The sequence below is a fragment of the Schistocerca cancellata genome, chromosome 4 (assembly GCF_023864275.1).
Source record: "Schistocerca cancellata isolate TAMUIC-IGC-003103 chromosome 4, iqSchCanc2.1, whole genome shotgun sequence".
In the NCBI taxonomy this organism is placed as follows: Eukaryota; Metazoa; Arthropoda; class Insecta; order Orthoptera; family Acrididae; genus Schistocerca; species Schistocerca cancellata.
Window position 1 is genome coordinate 541,437,148 of NC_064629.1, and position 20,302 is coordinate 541,457,449.

The window sequence follows — 20,302 nt, forward strand, 5'->3', positions numbered from 1 at the left end:
CCCGTTGCGCGTGACTTGACTGCTCAGCAGAGGTGTGCCGTAGTGCTGCTGTAGCAGCCTAGTTGCTTTTGCCGCGCAACCACACACGCGCCATTGGAATGGGCTTCAATCAGTTAAATGTGTCCCATTCTAAAGCAGTGCGGCTTGAGTCGCCTCAGCTGACGCATTGCAATCGATCACGTTGACACGGACTGACTGCTAAACAGCAGTATTGCCACGAGGTCCCTTCTTGCATGTGAACTGGTCATGTCGATTCAACAACACTCAAGCCAGATTGAGACTGCTATTGAGCATTGTTCCGCTGAGCTTTTACAAGTACGTGTACATGAATACTAAGTGAAGTGTGTGGCAAATGTAAATTTTTTGTAGCATACATTAAAAGTCTTTCGTCGTTCGTTTCACGGGTAGAACGTGAAACAATCATTGTTTGCGAGTCATATTGTTGAACTAATCGAATAGACTCGTAGTTTCTGTGGAGTCCTGCCCACTCGTCACTTACAGCGTGCCTAAGGGATGCTGCGTTCTCGGAATGCTATACAACAACTCAACCAAATTCACATTAATAGTTTTTATTACAAATAAGAGGATCGACAATACTTAACTTTCAATTTACAACGGTGTCGAAAGCGATGGGCAACATGCAACATAAATCAAAGTCCTTTGCCACGTATAATGTTCATGCAAGTTTTTGGATCCTAATAACATAAGCGGCGCTTATGTTCTCCTCTTGTAGAGGTCGCTACTGTCGTGGTGAGGTCCTAATCCCCGCACCATTGGCCGACGTCGTTTCACCGCCTTCTCTTCTCTTGCGTTCTTCACCTTTCCGGCGCTTGTGGCTACGCCAGAACAGTTTCTCCCCTGAAACACGTATCTTGAAGTTTACAAAGCATGTTCTCACGATATGTACGCCAACTTTCTTTGTTTGTACAGTACTGATAATATTTCAGCAATTCTGTTACATTCTACCACCAGTCAAAGAAGTCAGTGAGCATTAGCGTCGCTCTTTTTTGCCCCATTGTGACATTCCTTGTCATAATCGAATCCTTTCATTTCTTCTTTAATTGGATTTTATTAACTTTTGCTAACACTCAAGCAGTACTGTCACAAACAAACACCATCTGAACAGGTTGCGAAGGCCTGACGGTATCGACTGGCCGCCGTGTCGTCCTCAGACCTTATATCTCACCAGATGCGGATACCGAGGGGCATGTGATCAGCACACCGCTCTCCCGGCCGTTGTCATTTTTCGTGCCTGGTGCAGCCACTTCTCAATCAAGTATTTCCTCAATTGGCCTCGCTAGCGCTGAGTGCATCCCGCTTGCCAACAGCACTCGGCAGTGTTAGCCAACCCGACAGCGCTAACTTCGGTGCTCTGACGGGAACCTGCGTTACCACTGCAGCAAGGCCGTTGGCAGTGCTGTCACAAGCAGTAGTTTATAGAGCTGTAGGATCAGAGGCTCTTTCCCAGCAGGAGGTAGCTTGAGCTGCACATAACAAAGATTGGAATATAAAAAGACAGGAAGGAGTTATGCATATTGGCCACAAACTGATATTCATACAGGTGTCAGAAAAGCAAAACCGTAAATTTCGGCGGCCGTTGGATGTATGTGTGACGCTACAGCGCAATTTGACCGCGCAAGTGGCGAGTATACCAAACAGGGGACATATGAGCAGTCATATCTTGGGAACTACACAGTCCTGAAGGCTGTGAATCATTTTGTTTTGTGCCTACTGCTACGTCTCAGAAATTGGTCATAAAGTCTTTGCAGATTTCATTCAATGTACTCAGTTGGACAGGAGCTCCGGTTGGCAGGCAGGCGCGTGAACAATACACGCAGATGTCAGCATGTGAGAAAGGACTTGTAATTGGGCTCAGAAAAGCCAGTTTGAAAAATCGACGAATTTCTCGCATTTGAAAAGCAGCGATGCTACTTTCGACAACGTAGGCAGTAATCGGCGAGCTATGGCTGAACACAGCGACAAGAAGGAATGGGTCGGCCTAGAGCGACAACAGAATGTGAAGACCGATCAATCGTCAGAGAGGCACTAAGAACCTCTCATTCGTCATTGTCATCGATCCGACGTCCTACCGGTGCTTCAGTGACTACAAGTACCATTAATAGGCAGCTTCCAGAGGAGGGAGTGAGCTCACGGCGCTCCTTGCGCCGACTACCATTGGTCACCGTACACCATCGAACTGACCAGCGATGACGTGTCTGGAGACGTCCCGGACGGCAGTGCATTACCAACCTGACCGTCAGTCATACGGCCTGACATCCATGATTGATGGTCTTAAGTGCCATTTCGTTCAATAGCAGGACCCCTTTAGTTTTCACCCACGACACACGTACAGCATTAAAGTTCACCGACGATATTTTATGCCCCGTGCTGTTGCCCTCCATCGCAAGCTATCCTCGGTTCACATTAAATCGAGATAATGGCCATCCGCACATGGTGAGAGTTCCTACTGCTTGTCTTTGTGCTTTCCAAAGCCTACCTTGGCCAGCAAGGTCGCCGGACCTCTCCACAGCTGAGAACGTTTAGAGCATTATGAGCAGAGCCCTCCAATCAGCTTGGGATTTTGATGATCTAACGTTCCAAATGGACAGAATTCTGGACGATGCCTCTCAGGAGGACATCTAACAACTCTGTCAATCAGTGTCCAGCTGCACGAGTAGTGAATAAAATCTTTGACTCTTTGCTTAAGTTTATCTGCAGTTCACTTGCACGCCTCTCAGTTGTGCAGCGCTGGGACATTTTTATTTGAGGCTTTGTCTAACATCGTCAGGTGCGATGAAATATGGGTGCTTTACTTCGGATCACAAACAAAACGGCAATCCATGGAGAGGCACCACACCACCTCTGCTTCCAATAAGCCGTTCAAAGCACTCTCATCTGGTAAAGTCATGGTGACGGTCATCTGGGACTGTGAATGCGTTATTCTGGTTGATGTCCTCCCTCATGCTGCAACCATCAACTCTAAAGTGTACTTTGCTAGCCTCATTAAACTGAAGAAACAACTTCACGTGTTCGTCACGACAAAAATGCGATCGAATTTCTCCATCTCCGTAACAACGCAAGGTCTGACACAAGTCTCCGCACCCGAGAGGAGTCACTGGACTGTTCTTCCTCATCTACCCTACAGCTCGGATCTCACATTTTCCGACCTCCATCTGTATGGCCGAGTGAAGGATACACTCCGTGGGAAGCTGTACGCTGATGATGAGAAGGCAACTGACGCAGCAAAACGTTGGTTCCGACGTCGAACAGTAGAGTGATGCAATGATCGCCTACAGGCCTTCTCAGTAAGGTGGCGTAAGGCCGTCGCATTGAAAAATAGGGTTTGTAGTTAAAAAATTGGGAATAATATGACGTATTGGAATCCGGAATGAAACCAATCTGCTTTCAGAAAAAAATGCGTTGCATTACTTTTTAAACGCCCTTCGCAGATGGGATGTGGTTCTCAGTCCCCATCTCTGCAGCTGGAGTCGCAGTGGTAGCAAGATGCACACATCAACTTCTGTACACCAGGCTTCTTCTCCTTTGTTACTGATGCAACTCCTTCGCTTCGTCATGGGGAAGTAAAGATAAGCTGCCTATGAAACCCACTCCTTACATACACTCAGCTGACGGAGGTGTGGTGGAGGGATCTAAGTACGACTGGGGTGGGGGGGGGGGGATGAGAACACAGCCGGCAGGTGTGGCCGAGCGGTTCTAGGCGCTTCAGTCTGGAACCGCGCGACCGCTACGGTCGCAGGTTCGAATCCTGCCTCGGGCATGGATGTGTGTGATGTCCTTAGGTTAGTTAGGTTTAAGTAGTTCTAAGTTCTAGGGGACTGATGACCTCAGATGTTAAGTCCCATAGTGCTTAGAGCCATTTGAACCATTTTTGAACACAGTAGTACCATTGCAGCTCCCTAGGTGGGGCAGCAGAGTGTTGCACTGCATGGGGGGTGAGGGGAGGGGTGGAAGTTTATGTGGTAATAATACAAGATATTCAGTTTTTTAAATCATTTACAGGTATTTCTCAGCCAATTTACTTAACAGTATTGTTAAATTATCATCAGCACACAGTAGAGCTATCGCTATCATTCTTGTTCTTCTGAAGGTGGAATCAAGTACATCCATACTCCTTCAAGTTCCGTATTGCGGAGTGTTTGTAAATGTCGGATACGCATGACGCTTTTCCACAACCTTTTGCACTTACAGTGTTGTACCCATATGGTTGAAGGTTCGAGTGTTGTCATCATATCGACATACGTCATCCGTGGATTGTTCTGGAACATTCCATGCTAATTACAAGTTAATCATAGCTTTGTTTTTTGTGTCTGGCTGCATTTTACGTCTCTGGAAGCTTCCTGTGATGCAACGTTTGTGGAGAACGTTGTATTAATGTGTCTAATATTTGTGAATGTAACAGACCTTATATCGTCAAATTTGGATTGTCTGTATTCATTGTAGAATTATTGAGCATCAGTAACAATGTTTGCAGTTCAAGAAATCATCGTGAAATTCTTTGGAGGTGCTCCTGCACCAATGCATTTACACGAGCCTTGGAAGGTTACAAGCCGTCTGACTTGCCTCCTTTCATTTATACTAAATTTCTCTGCCCCTTGTCACGACTGGCGATGGGCAGGACACTTTAGTTGCATCTATATAGTCTCATTACGTCAATTTATTACGAGGAAATGTATTTTTTAAAATTTCAGTGTTTGTCGGTAAAGGGGCTAATAGTTCCAGTCTGTGAATATGTGAGAAATGCATAGCCCTCACACTGCTCTGAATGCCGCAGGTGTCTCGCATGCACTTAAAATTCTGTGCTGGCTTGCATGTGTCAAGTGGCCAGCGTCAGAAGTCTACGGAACCTACTGGTCCTTTACACTAGTCGGGGCTAGCGGCCTGTGACACGACTCGCCACTTGAGATGGCCAAGAGCCCCAGTTTCAAGTGATAGATGGGACACCACAATTTATGTCGGAAAAGTACAAGTCTTGGAATATTGGGACAAACCACGGTGAGAACAGCGACCTCGCAGAAGGCACGTCACGTTGGTTTGGGCTCGGGAAATTCAGAAGTGTTAACCAATGCTCTGATTCGTCCATCGCCGGCTGTCGCCAGACAAACTACCGAGGAAGATTTGCACTGATTGGTCCATGACTGACGACATTCCAGGTTGTGAATTTGTTAAACGTGGCACTGACACGCTTTTGACTGAAAAGAGTAACATTTTTCCCGATTAGCGTTGCAGCTAGATTCGTGAAAAATGCCGAGTCGAGAGCTGGTGGAAGAAAAATGGACACTTTTGATTTGGTTGTGGATTGAGACAGGTCCTTGGTTCGAGACGTTGTGGCGCTTGGAGGTGTTCGAATCCTGGAGATTCTGATTCTCCATGACGACCACAATCCTCCGACTTACCGCCATAGCAGGTTGGTTACAGCATACAGCAGCACGGTTGGCTATATAGCGTTAAAGTTTAGATAGGAAGTGTACTGTTGCGACAGCTCGGCTAAACCCGATTCACGCATTAGAATCGTCTGATGTGATGTTCAGTCGACCACTGGAGTTTCTAGATTAATCGTTGGGTTGTGCTGGATTAATGATTTAATGTTCAACTAGGATACGGTAGCCATCCCTCCTTTTGACTAACTTGTTAGTTGTCGTCAGCAGGGGGTCGATGTTGCTTAACGTCCGTGGGTGTTAACTCAAAATTTGCCCCACACTTGACCCCTGGGTGGTGCTAAGAAGGGAACAGAACTGGTAGCCAGACAATCTTTCTAGATCTCCTGGCTATTCGAGAAGTACATAACCGAGAGGAAATGACTCATAATCACATCAAAAGCCCTTCTCATGGCCAAGCATCTAGGAAACTTTAAACAAGTATTAAAATATGCCAATTGAACATTGAGGGCATTATTAAAACCAAATGCCAAATTCTTCAGAAGTTATTGACTAAGCACAACATTGACGTGATTGCCCTACGGGAAACCCATACAGATAACGAAGATCAATTACGCTCCAGAGGAAAAATACCAGGGTACGATATCTGGCACAAAATACCACCATGCCTATGGAGTAGCCACATACGTTAAAAATTAGATAGAGAACTCTCACCTGATATCCACTTCCACAAATGACAATATCCAGTATGTGATAATCAAAATAGGTGAACTGGTCATACGTAAGATTTACAAACCTCCAGGATCCACCGGGCCAGCAGATGTTCTCTAATCACACCACCATCCCGCGGTCTCTGTACGAGACTTTAACAGCCACCACACGCAATCGCGATACAGAACAACTGACAGAAATGGTGAAGCCTTAGCAAACTGGGCAGAAGGAAACAACATCCACCTCGTTTTCGATGCTAAAGATCGTGGTTCCTTCAGATCAGCAGCTTGGAAACGAGAGTATGACACAGACCTATGCTTTGTCACAGCTGACGAAAATCACCAGCTTGTCAACACAAGCCGAAATGTTTTGCCAGATTTCCCTCACAGTCAACACCGTCCAGTCCTAGTAGAAATCGGCACAAGTATTCCATTGGTAACCTCAACTCCTCGACCCAGGTGGTACCTACAAAAAGCGGACTGGAAAGCTTACTCTGAAGACCTCGATAAATGCTTGGGATGGATCCGTCCATCTGCTGATAGCTATAAAATATTTGTGGGAGTAGTCATCAGTACAGCAAAAAAGCACATACCTGGAGAATACCGCAAAGAATACATTCCAGGCTGGGATGAGAAATTTGAGGAACTGTATAATAACTACCAAAGCAGCGGTGACAGAGAAATAGCAGATGAACTCATACACAGCCTTGATACTGCACGACGACAGAAGTGGACGGAAACTACTCAGGTTATGGACTTTAAAGCATCCAGCAGAAAAGCATGATCCCTGCTTCATAAACTAGGAGGAGCCAGTCGTATCACTCGAGAAGAAAACCCCACAAAACCTAACAAAACTGTTTTGCACATTGTTAAAACATCTAAAGGGGTACAGCAACGAGAGACAACAAGACGCTTTAAACTTGAACTCAGAAAACTCAAAGCAACAGCCAGTGCTAACACTACATCATCGCCGAAGAGATCTCGGCAGCAATAAAGGACACAAAAGCAGGTAAAACCCCCGGCTCAGATGACATCCCCCCAGAGTTTCTTATCAAGTCTGGCAAATATACGCAAATATGGTTATCAAAGTTCTTCACATCACTACTGCAGGCAGGAAACATACCACAAGAACTTAGACGTGCCAAGATAGTCGCCCTCCTAAAGCCAGGTAAACCGGGAAACCTTCCGCAAAACTACCGGCCCATAGCACTACTTAGCGTGGGGTACAAACTTCTGGAACGAGTACTACTTAACAGGATCGGTCAGAAAATACTCACGGCCCTCCCAGTAGAACAAGCCGGTTTTCGTCCCAACCGAAGCTGTGCAGACCAAGTCCTGGCCCTTACAACACATATTGAAGGGGGATTCCAAAAGAAATTAAAAACATCTTTGGCCTTCATTGATTTGTCAACAGTCTATGATACCGTCTGGAGACATGGCCTACTCTATAAACTGATGAAAATAATTCCCTGTCAAAAACTGACAAAGCTTATTGGTAACATGCTTGGTAACAGAGGATTCCATGCCATCATGGGAAAAAAAGTCAGTAGCCTGAAATTCCTTCAAAATGGCTTACCTCAGGGCTCGATATTAGCCCCACGGCTTTTCAGCCTATACATTGCTAACATGCCAGAAACAGCTTGTAGGAAATTTGGCTACGCTGATAACTGGGCCATTGCAACAAGGCACACCGATGTTAATTCAATGGAAGAAACCCTGACATCCGATCTGTCTTCCCTTGCAGCATTCTTCCATGAATGGAGGCTTAGGCCTAATGCCACGAAGACAGAAGTAATTTGCTTCCATCTCAATAACACAGAAGCCGACAGAGCTCTGGAAGTATACTTCGACGACGCACGCATCAACCACAACAAGGAGCCAAGGTACCTAGGGGTCACGTTAGACAGAACCTTGTCATTTAAATCACGCCTTACAAAAGCAGTTGCCAAAGTGAGAACAAGAAACAACCTCACCCATAAACTCTGCAGAACCACCTGGGGATTAACAGCAACAACTCTGAGGACGTCTGCGCTGAGCCTGGTATACTCTGCGGCGGAGTACTGTGCACCAGTATGGATAAACAGTAGCCATGTGAACAAAATCGATGTTGAACTTAACAACACCATGCACATTATTTCAGGAGCTGTTAGATCTACACCTAATATATGGCTACCTGTCCTGAGTCATATACCACTCCCAAAAATACGACGATAAGAAGCCTTGGTCAGGGAATACAACAAGATCGAAGCAAACCCTGAACTATCGGTACACATCGATATACCTGATCTGAGTATCAAGAGGCTTCGTTCAAGACATCCTCCTCTTGCTCTCGACAGCCTCACTGGGGCTGACATCAACTCTTGGAGAAGAGAATGGCTCCAAAATGCCCCAACAACTTGCAACCTAATGTCTTGTATTACTGAGGCAGTTCCTGGGTTTGACCAGCACCGCAAGATCTGGTCAACTCTGAACCGACTAAGAACTGGGCATGGAAGATGTGCTGACTCACTCTTCAAATGGGGAGTACTGTCTTCGCCAGCATGTGACTGCGGCGCGCCTAAGCAAATGAATGCAGTGCCACAGCGTTCAGCGGAGACTTTGAAGAATTCCTCATGGCATCCCAAAAATCCATTGAATATATACAAGGAATAGATGTTTGTCTGTGAATATATGTAATGTTATGTAATGTAGAATAACGTCATCCAATGCTGAAACGTACTTAAATGCCATACGCTAAATAAATAAAATAAATGTCGTCAGCAATTACTTTGTTTTTCGTAGAATGATGATGCCAATACTTTTTTAATTGTTTAATATAATAAATAATCGGTTTATGTTTCATTTGCATTTTTGTTTGTAGAAGCACGTAGTTCCCTTTAATTCACTGATTTATTCTGTTGACTGAACGCGTAGTTACATACTAGGATTACTGCAATTTCCTACATTATTATTCTATGTTAGGACATTTCAAGGTAGCGATCCGTTGAAGGATTTACAGTTAACATGGAGTCTTAAGGGGAGTATGACGGAGGCTAGGTCGTCCGTTACTCTGATAGGTTACACAGTCTCACACACCGTGGGATATTGCAGCCTTTGCACAATTCCTCTGAGCAACGTATAATTTACCGCTCACTGTTAACTCAGAACAGCAGGCATTCTGAAAGAATGCTAGCAATCGCCGTACGTAGTGAGTCAAGTTCAAAATGTCATGCAAGATGTTTAAAACAGATCCATGACTAATTTTTACTTTTTACATTAATTGCGATACGCAGACCTTCAAGCACCAGAGCCTCCACGTCTCTTGTAATGGCCAGTTGTTCACAGCTTCTGCACCATTTGGACTTGTTTGTCTACACGGGAAGCGTCTGAGCCATCTAACCACAGTTTCTTATGATGTTTCGTTGTTACTGTACACTTCCATGAACCCAGCATGGCTTGTTGCCGAGTCATTCCACTTGAAATGCCAAAAACGAATTACTGCACGATACTCCACTTTAGCAATGCGCTGCACAACTTTGTTTTCGCTCTTCCAGCCGAGTGTTGGAGAACTTTGCCGCGGGAATTTCTCTTTGTAGCAGGACTGCAAAGAAGTACACGCAAAGAGGCACAGCGTTAATTACGTAACTTATATTATCGAGGTGATAGTTAAATCTGGCCAGAGTCTGCGTGTCGTCCACAAGGCACCAATTCCGGAATCAGACCCAGCCATGTTCAGTGTATGAGAGATAACAGTTTGCCACCTGCCTAGGCACTTAAATTCAGAAAATTACCTATCTCTACCTAGCTCTTTTTTACAAACGTTTATCGCACACCTAGTCAAACGTTATATCGCAGTACTACTCTTTCCCAGAGGCTTTGAATGCCGATAAGAATGTACGTCGTTCCACAAGCTGCTTCAATATCTCGGTAGATGGAGAATATAAAAGTGTTACCAACAAAGCAAATTACTTGACGCCATGCATTCTATCATTTACTGGAACTCTAGAAGAAGGCGGGATGCCTCAAGTTAAACGATTGTTAAGGCACAAAGGAATTACAGACATTGCCTGCGAGTGGTACTGATTTCAATCAGTGGGGAAGGTTGAAAAGTTGTGCCGGACGTGAATTCGCAACTGGATCTTCTGCTTACTAGGCAGATGCTCTGACCATTGACCCAAGCGGACACAGTTGTCAGGACGGAAACCGTGCAGATTACCCTAGCACGCTTTCCATCAGATCCAAATTCTCAACCTGCCCACACACTACTAATGTAGTGTCTCTTAACCATGTCCGAAAGAATAGACACATCTTCTGTATAATTAAGGCGAGGACGGACAATGTTCTCTTCAGTGTTATGCATACCAGGCTCGAACCGGCGAAATGCCTCGAGTAATGACAATAGTGGGCAAGGGGCACTATAGGGTTAGTGTGTGGATAGGATGAGAATTTCGGTCTGAAGGGATGCGCACTAGGTTAATCCGTGCAGGTGCGCTGACCTCTGTGTCCGGATGGATTAGTAGTCGGAGCACTACCTATTAAGATTTCAACCTTCTCCATTGGTTTAAATCAATGCCCACTCACGGCCAATGCCTGTAATGCCTTTGTGTCTTAATTCATAATCGCTAGTGGATCAAATTGATATTCGCTCATTCCGAAATGTCTGAAAGAACAGACACCGCATATACACAGGAGAGCCAAAGAAACTGATACACCTGCCTGATATCGTGTAGTGCCTCCGCGAGCACTCAGAAGTGTCGCAGCACGACATGGCGTGGACTCGACTAATGCCTCAAGCAGCGCTGGAGGCAACTGACACCGTGAATCCTGCAGAGCTGTCCATAAATCCGTAAGAGTACGAGGGGATGGAGATCTCTTCTGAACAGCGCGTTGCAAGGTATCCCAGATATGCTGAATAACGTTCATGTTTCGGGATTTTGGTCGCCAGCGGAAGTTTTAAAACTCAGAAGCGTGTTCCTGAAGTCACTCTGTAGCAATGCGGGACGTGTGGGGTGTCGATTTGTCCTGCATGAATTGCCCACGTCCGTCGGGATGCACAGTGGACATGAATGGATGCAGGTGATCAGACAGGATGCTTACGTACGTGTCACCTGTCAGAGTTGTATCTAGACGTATCAGGGGTCCCTTATCACTCCAACCACACACGCCCCACACCGTTACAGAGCTTCCACCAGCTTGAACAGTCCCCCGCTAACATGCAGGGTCGATGGATTCGTGAGGTTGTCTCCATATTCGTACACGTCCATCCGTTCGATACAGTTTGAAACGAGACTCGTCCGACCAGGCAACATGTTTCCAATCACCAACAGTCCAATGTCGGTGCTGACGGGCACAGTTGAGGCGAAAAGCTTTGTGCCGTGCAATCGTCAAGGGTACACGAGTGGGCCTTCGGCTCCCACAGCCTATATCGATGATGTTTCATTGAATGGTTCGCACGCTGACACTTGTTGATGGCCCAGCATTGAAATATGAAGCAGTTTGCGGAAGGGTTGCACTTCTGTCACATTGAGCGATTCTGTTAAGTAGTCTTTGGTAACATTCTTGCAGGATATTTTTTCGGCCTCAGAGATGTCGGAGATTTGATATTTTACCGGATTCCTGATATTCACGGTACACTCGTGAAATGATCGTACGGGAAAACCCCCACTTGATCGCTATCTCGGAGATGCTGTGTTCCATCGCTCGTGCTCCGACTGTAACACCACGTTGAAACTCACTGAAATTTTGATAACCTGCCTTTGTAGCAGCAGTAACCCATCTAACAACTGCGCCAGACACTTGTTGTCTTACATAGGCGATGCCTGTTTACATATCTCTGTATTTGAAAACGCATGCCTATACCAGTTTCTTTGGCGCTTCAGTGTATATTAAACGGCTGTATAACTGAATACTATATTTGTCTTGTCCACCGTTATTTTACTAATTTCCTCACACGTTGCGGCCTCAGGACATCATCAAAGGGACTGTACAAAGTGTTTTTTTACTCCTTTTGAAGACGGACTTTGAACGAAACGCGCGAGGAAATTAATAAAATAACTGTGGTCAAGATAAACATACAAATGAATTAAATAAGTGAATCTATGAACGCTGCATCTCATTTTGCATTCGTGCAGTACATTTCCAAGTTATGTCGTTCACCCCACATAATTCCTATATTTTCCACGTTTTCAGAGTTGAAATCTCACTTTGTTGAAAATGTTTCTGGTTATAGAGAGTGTTTTGTGTCACGTCGAACTCACATATCTTGCATTATGCTCCTCCAGTCGAAATTAAGATAACGCCATAGCAGCAGAAATGACAATCAGCTGCTGCTGTAAAAGTACCTAAAGGAAGATGAACGAATGCCCATCGCTTTTGGACCCCGTAAAAATGGAACAAGCTCGTAATAAAATTGAATAAAATGTGGTATGGCGCTTTCACGTATTGAACTGAGGAGCTGGGGCTGCACTGTCGGAGTCTGTACATTCGGCCTGGCGCCAGACTTCCAGCTGATGCATGGCTACCGTACCGCTGGCTCGCTGCGGCTCTATGCGTTCCGTGGCGTCCCGCCAAACAGAGAGCAGACCCTAGCACAAAAGAACGACGCCAGATAACATTTTATTTTCCGAAGACACCAGCATTCGAAAGCAATGCAATTCAGAAGTTTTGATAATTTTCTACGATTCGAGTCTAACACATGTAGATCTTCCCCTCACACTGCATGTCACGTTCCTTGTGTGATGGAGGCTGCTTCTTCTGCCACAATCGTATTCTCCTCTTTCTGTTCTATTTATGAATAGTGCATTGGAAGACATACTATTACTAATCCCCTGTATGAGCTCTAATTTCTCAGATACTCCCGACGTGGGAGGCATTAATACCATAAAATATAATAATATACTAATGGGCCAAAGCCTTATGACCACTGCCGACCGCGAAAGTGAATCCGTTGCGCGCACGTGACGCGATAAGGAAAGTGTATCAGCGGGGCAAAGACGAATGAAGAACCGTAAGTGATTCTGATGAAGGGTAAAATCAAACAATGTGAAGTCCAGGATGGGATAACGACAATATTAAGATAAGGATAGGTTACCAGTCACCACACAGAGGAGACGTTGAGCCGCAAACAGGAACAACGAAAAGACTGCCATACATTCAAGCTTTCGGTCAAAAGTCCTCATTCTGAAGTAGAAAAACACTCAAATTCACACAAGTACAACTCTCAGACACATGACCGCTGTCTCTGGGAGCCTGGTCATAGCGGCCAGAGACAGTTGTTACGTGTGTGTGAGCTGTACTTCCGTGTATATGAGTTTTCTACTTCAGAAAAAGTCCTTTTGGCCGAAAGCTTGAACGTATAGCAGTATTTTCATTGTTTCTGCTTGCGAGTCAACGTCTCCTCCAAATGATGAGTAGCAATAATTTTGAGAAAAAGTGGGTTTTTGTGGCCTAGCACCTGGTAACAAGCGTCTCGAAAATAGGGAAGATAGGCGGCTGTAGGCTTGCTACTGTCGTGAGAATCTGGAGAGGGTGGTTAAAGGGCGGCGAAACTACGAGTGTGCGACAAGATGTTGTACGTCCTCGTCTCGTGACAGAACGAGGAGTCGGAGGACTGCTCACTCTCTAAAGCAGAACAGGCCGCGATCTGTGGCATGTCTGATGACAGAATGTAGTGCTGGTGGAAGGCACAAGCGTTTCGGACCACACCATTCAGCGTACATCGCTGAAGATGGGAGCAACTGAAAACTCTCTTGATTCTGAAGGGAAAGGTTCCTCCTAGAATTATGGTGTTTCTCGGCTTTACTGTCAAAACTTTTGTCGCATATACTCCGAAAGAAGATGATGTCCACTCTTTTCTCAATCCCAGGCCCACAAAAAGAGGACATGCGTAACAATACAATTTATTTGTTATTGAGCAACGTGTATATCAAGCACAGTATTTATATCAAAAAAATTGAAATTTTGTGATTTGTTTCCATGAACTATTCTAGTGTCTGAATATGTTGTGAAACCCTTATCTTTATAAACGCAACCTGTTTCGTAACTGACTGCTACGGTTGCAGGTTCGAATCCTGCCTCGGGCATGGATGTTTGTGATGTCCTTTGGTTAGTTAGGTTTAAGTAGTTCTAAGTTCTAGGGGACTGATGACCTCAGAAGTTAAGTCCCATAGTGCTCAGAGCCATTTGAACCATTTGAATTTGTTTCGTAACTCCTGCTGGAAAATAGTTCACCATCTAATTTGCGAAAGAAAGAGTAAAAAAAAATGTTCTCTCTGCATAAGCGATAATATAGTCAATTAATAATAGGAACTCAGTAATTATACTACTAAAACAAGTTTTGCCAAACCAGAATTGAATAGCGGGCGAAATAAAACAACTCGCGGCAAAGGCAAGCCTCATTGCCAAGCTCCTACGATACACGGGACTACCTGCTGCCCTGCTGGCTGTTGCGTGGAAACAAGAAGCAGTTTCTAGTAGCCTCCAGTGAACTGCTCAGCTGAATAGCACGCATAACACAGCGAGCTCTCAGCTTACGATCGAATGGAACTGTAGTAACACACAAAAAAAATAAAAAACTTACTCTGTTTTCAACGCATTGTTTTATTCTAACTCTAATTTTACGTTTTCTTCAAATTTTTGGATAGGCTAAGCCTCAAAAGCGTATGAAGAGCTTGATCTCTGGTTATACAGGGTAAAGCGAAATTCGCGCATTCGGGCTTCGCAGCGCAGCTCCTCACATACCAACGATAAAAAGATGTCTCTCACAAAATTTCGTCCGGCGAGTACATCCGGCAGACAAAGGGCGTTAAAGAGTGACATTCTGGCAACACTGTATCCACATGCATGGTAACTGCCTCTATCAGCAGGTATAACTCGTGATGTACAGTTCGCGCAGTCAGTGTAATTTTGGGTTACCTTGCAGGAGGTCGATGGTTCGATCCTGGGTTGATGCATATGGTTTTTATTTGTACATGTAGTCCAGGTGCTACAGTATCTGGCATCTTAATCGTCAACAGCGATTGAAGCGGGTCCTCTAGAAAACATTTGCACTTATATACTACAGTCGTGGAAATGGAGGATTGATCAGCTTTGTAAGAAGCCCTTTCCACGTCGTGGGCTTGAATTTATTCACACCACTTCATCTACTAGACGTGAAGCCTGTTTTCTTTGTACCCTTCTTCAATGGTCCCATTGATTAGTACCAACTATTATTCTTGCCTCGTTCAGGTCCATTACATTTTGTTAGTGTGTTACGTTACCAGTAGGACTAGCAACGTGCTTTGCGAATATTATCCAAACTCGGTTACTATTTGTATGTGTTATCACCATAGTCCCACTAATCGTGCCTTTCAACATTGAGTCTGGTAGCCGCAGGCTGTTTAGTATGTATCTCAATACATTATTATTATTATTATTATTATTATATCGATGGGATTGTGGAAACATCACGTCTGTTGCCGTTAGGGAAACAATGTAATTCGAAACCCAACATTTCACAATTAGCGATGCTGCTATGAATCATGCAGAATGATATCTGTCAGAGGGGTAATGTGCGTTAGGTAGAACAGCACGCAGGACTGATGGCGTGCTTATACACTCCTGGAAATTGAAATAAGAACACCGTGAATTCATTGTCCCAGGAAGGGGAAACTTTATTGACACATTCCTGGGGTCAGATACATCACATGATCACACTGACAGAACCACAGGCACATAGACACAGGCAACAGAGCATGCACAATGTCGGCACTAGTACAGTGTATATCCACCTTTCGCAGCAATGCAGGCTGCTATTCTCCCATGGAGACGATCGTAGAGATGCTGGATGTAGTCCTGTGGAACGGCTTGCCATGCCATTTCCACCTGGCGCCTCAGTTGGACCAGCGTTCGTGCTGGACGTGCAGACCGCGTGAGACGACGCTTCATCCAGTCCCAAACATGCTCAATGGGGGACAGATCCGGAGATCTTGCTGGCCAGGGTAGTTGACTTACACCTTCTAGAGCACGTTGGGTGGCACGGGATACATGCGGACGTGCATTGTCCTGTTGGAACAGCAAGTTCCCTTGCCGGTCTAGGAATGGTAGAACGATGGGTTCGATGACGGTTTGGATGTACCGTGCACTATTCAGTGTCCCCTCGACGATCACCAGTGGTGTACGGCCAGTGTAGGAGATCGCTCCCCACACCATGAAGCCGGGTGTTGGCCCTGTGTGCCTCGGTCGTATGCAGTCCTGATTGTGGCGCTCACCTGCACGGCGCCAAACACGCATACGACCATCATTGGCACCAAGGCAGAAGCGACTCTCATCGCTGAAGACGACACGTCTCCATTCGTCCCTCCATTCACGCCTGTCGCGACACCACTGGAGGCGGGCTGCACGATGTTGGGGCGTGAGCGGAAGACGGCCTAACGGTGTGCGGGACCGTAGCCCAGCTTCATGGAGACGGTTGCGAATGGTCCTCGCCGATACCCCAGGAGCAACAGTGTCCCTAATTTGCTGGGAAGTGGCGGTGCGGTCCCCTACGGCACTGCGTAGGATCCTACGGTCTTGGCGTGCATCCGTGCGTCGCTGCGGTCCGGTCCCAGGTCGACGGGCACGTGCACCTTCCGCCGACCACTGGCGACAACATCGATGTACTGTGGAGACCTCACGCCCCACGTGTTGAGCAATTCGGCGGTACGTCCACCCGGCCTCCCGCGTGCCCACTATACGCCCTCGCTCAAAGTCCGTCAACTGCACATACGGTTCACGTCCACGCTGTCGCGGCATGCTACCAGTGTTAAAGACTGCGATGGAGCTCCGTATGCCACGGCAAACTGGCTGACACTGACGGCGGCGGTGCACAAATGCTGCGCAGCTAGCGCCATTCGACGGCCAACACCGCGGTTCCTGGTGTGTCCGCTGTGCCGTGCGTGTGATCATTGCTTGTACAGCCCTCTCGCAGTGTCCGGAGCAAGTATGGTGGGTCTGACACACCGGTGTCAATGTGTTCTTTTTTCCATTTCCAGGAGTGTAGTTGGATGAAGCAGCCTTCACTCGTGAGGGTGTCTTCAATATGAAAAATGCCCATCATTGGTATGGGGTTAATCCACACGTCACCCGCGACCGTGGATATCAACATCGCTTTGGTATCAACGTCTGGGCCAGAATATTGGGCGACACATACACGTTGGCCTGCTCGTTCCACAGAACTCAATGATGTGCACTTTTGGCTATGGGTACACTTGAAGGAATTGGTCTATGCCCTGCCAATCAACGATATGCGGGCACTACAAGGTCGCGTTTTCAGTGTGTGCCAGCAGGTACAACAACCCGGTATACTTCAAAGGGTGGGTGATTCATTGCACCGGAGGGCAGAGGGGTGCACTGTCATAAATGGACGCCACATTGTACACCTCCCGTAAACATGTGTTCATCGCAGAAAGCATGCAGTTCCGGACCCATGTTTACTGGACATCTCTCAGAAAGTATGCATTACCGGAGCGATGTTTTTTGAACTTATTTTTCTTGTTTTGGCGGGTACTACCACTTCTCAAAGTATTCGACACATGTTTTTGAACACCCTATATAAAGTAGATACATACAAAAATGTTTTGTATTTTTCTAAGTGCTTATCTTAACGAAAAGTGCAGTACATGCCATTTGAGTTTATTATTTACGGGTTCATCTGGAAGAGAGAAAAAAGAAAACCGTCAGCAGAAATATTCCTTTACATAAGGACATACATATTAACACATTGAAGTATAGTAAGCTAATTCACATGCACTTAATATTTCTGTGAACCAACTTTTCACTTAAATAATAGAAACGATTCTCAATAAGAAATTTTTAAATTCTGCTCTACATTACTTTTCCTTCTCTAACCTCTGGTTGTATATTGGTATTGTATTTAAAATACTAGCCTTTTAGACGCGGCTTCGCCAGCACACGCAAATGTCGCAAATATTTCACATATGTTTAGCATATTTCACACCTATTTGCACACTTATTTCATCTGTGTCTAGAAAATTTCTCCCTGCAATATCGTCTGCAAATATTTTTATGTCACAGCTTCTAATTCACACCCCCACCCTTAGGGGTAGTAGGGGCATCTTACTCTCACAATATTTCTGTACAAATACTAAGTGATGTGCGTAAAAAGAATTGCTGCAAGTGTTCCTGAGTTATGCTTCAATGTCATCCCCGTATAATGTTTACGATGTCATATCTCCTAAACTGTGCGTCGTACAGTGATATAATTTTGCAGGTACATTCAGTGGTATATGCGAATCCTGTCTGCAAAGTGCGTTGCGATAACAGTTAGTAGTGAAGAAGTAATAACTTAAAACGCCGTGCCTGATGCGGCAGTTTTAGTGCATGGACAGTGAGAATGTAGTATGCAACAATCGTTTTTTTCATTTCATCATTTTCTGGAGGGTGTCAGTGGGAAAAAGTTTCTTCAAGGTTTCAAATTATGTGTAAAGTTTGTTTCCAGTCACTAATCGCTCTCATCCTCAAATACTGGATGAATATTGCCCGGACATTTGGACGCGGTGCGTTACTATTCTTTGATTCTCAACCCTTACCCCTCCACCCCACCCCCCTCCCCCCTCTGAGGGTCGTACTTTCTAAAGTTTCCTGTGTTCTTCTTCAGGGTTAAAGTTATCTCAATACCAATATTTCATCAAAATAAGCTCAGAGGTTCAGTCTTGAAAACGTAACAGATAGAGTTACTTTCGCATATACAGGTATAATATTAGTATGGATTACACCACTATGGCTCATATAAAGATAGTAACTGTTCTCGAAGGAACAGATGCCATTGATGACAGTGCAGCTTCTCTAGAATAAATGATAATTAATTAAAACCCTCAGCTTGATATACCTCGATGGGGACAGCTAAAATGTGTGCCCCGACCGGAACTCGAACCCGGGATCTCTTGCTTACATGGCAGACGCTCTACTATCCATCTGCAGTCGCGCTTTTCATCTATGTCCTCGGTGGCTCAGATGGATATAGCGTCTGCCACGTAAGCAGGAGATCCCACGTTCGAGTCCCGGTCGGGGCACACATTTTCAGCTGTCCCCGTCGAGGTATATCAACAACACCTGACAGCAGCTGAGGGTTTCAATTAATGATCATTTAACATGGCTCATGTCTGAGTTGTTCTTAATCGCATATAAAGGGACCCACAGTCGAGTGTATTGTAGCTATGATAATCCTTCTTTCCTTGTAGAACTCCAAGTTTAACTCTGGTCAGCACCACATGTCTGTATATGTATAGGAAGGTTACTGTAATTTTGCGTATGATGAATAACGAAATACAAAGATCATTAAAATAATTTGAATTTTTTCATCTTTTTAAGTTGTTGCACAAACAGCTTCCTTTTGTTCAATTTTCTCTTTCATATTCTTATATATATTGTGTAGTATGCTTGTTTTGAGAATTCTCTCTTCTGCGATATGCTTATTGCAAAACACTGTATCAAGCATGGAGAACATTATTTTGTTTTTATATTTCCATGTATTCTTATTGTGTGACCATAGCTATTTAGACAGTCATACAGCTGACCTTGGAAAATCATAACATTTTAACTTGCATATTTCAGATGAGAAGATACTTCATTATTCTCTTTAATTCTTGTAAATAAATGATTTTCAGTTATAATAGATCAATAGGGACTGGTTGTATATGTTTCAGAATCGTTTATTATATCTATGTTTTTCTAGCCAGCTGCATGGGCGTGGGCATGGTGATTTTCTATAGACTCATTTGCATTATTTGAATAGAAAATAAAAATTTACTGAGGAATATCATTCAATTTCCTTTCATTAAATTTTCATTACTAGTATTACTTCCCAAAAAGTTACACACATTGTTCAATAGATTTCAATCACGATTTTCACGAATACTCACACATGATTTTGAAAGGCAAAGCCATGTCATTCACAAGATAAGTCTTCAGAGTTTGCACAAACTGAAAAGTTGAATTTGCAGTAGCAGTACCATGTTGCCTCATACAACAAAAGAAATCCTCTACAGCATGTTAACTCAAGGCCTTCAAATTTAAATACTTATAGCTGCCTTCTTTTAAGGTCTTCCACAAGTAAATAACAGATTTTAATGGAAAAAACTAACCTGCGTATAACACTATGTGCAAACATTCCAGGTTTGATAAACGTCAGGAATTTTTCTCTGTTTGGGATGGGATGTGGGTGTTGTCCTCATCATCATT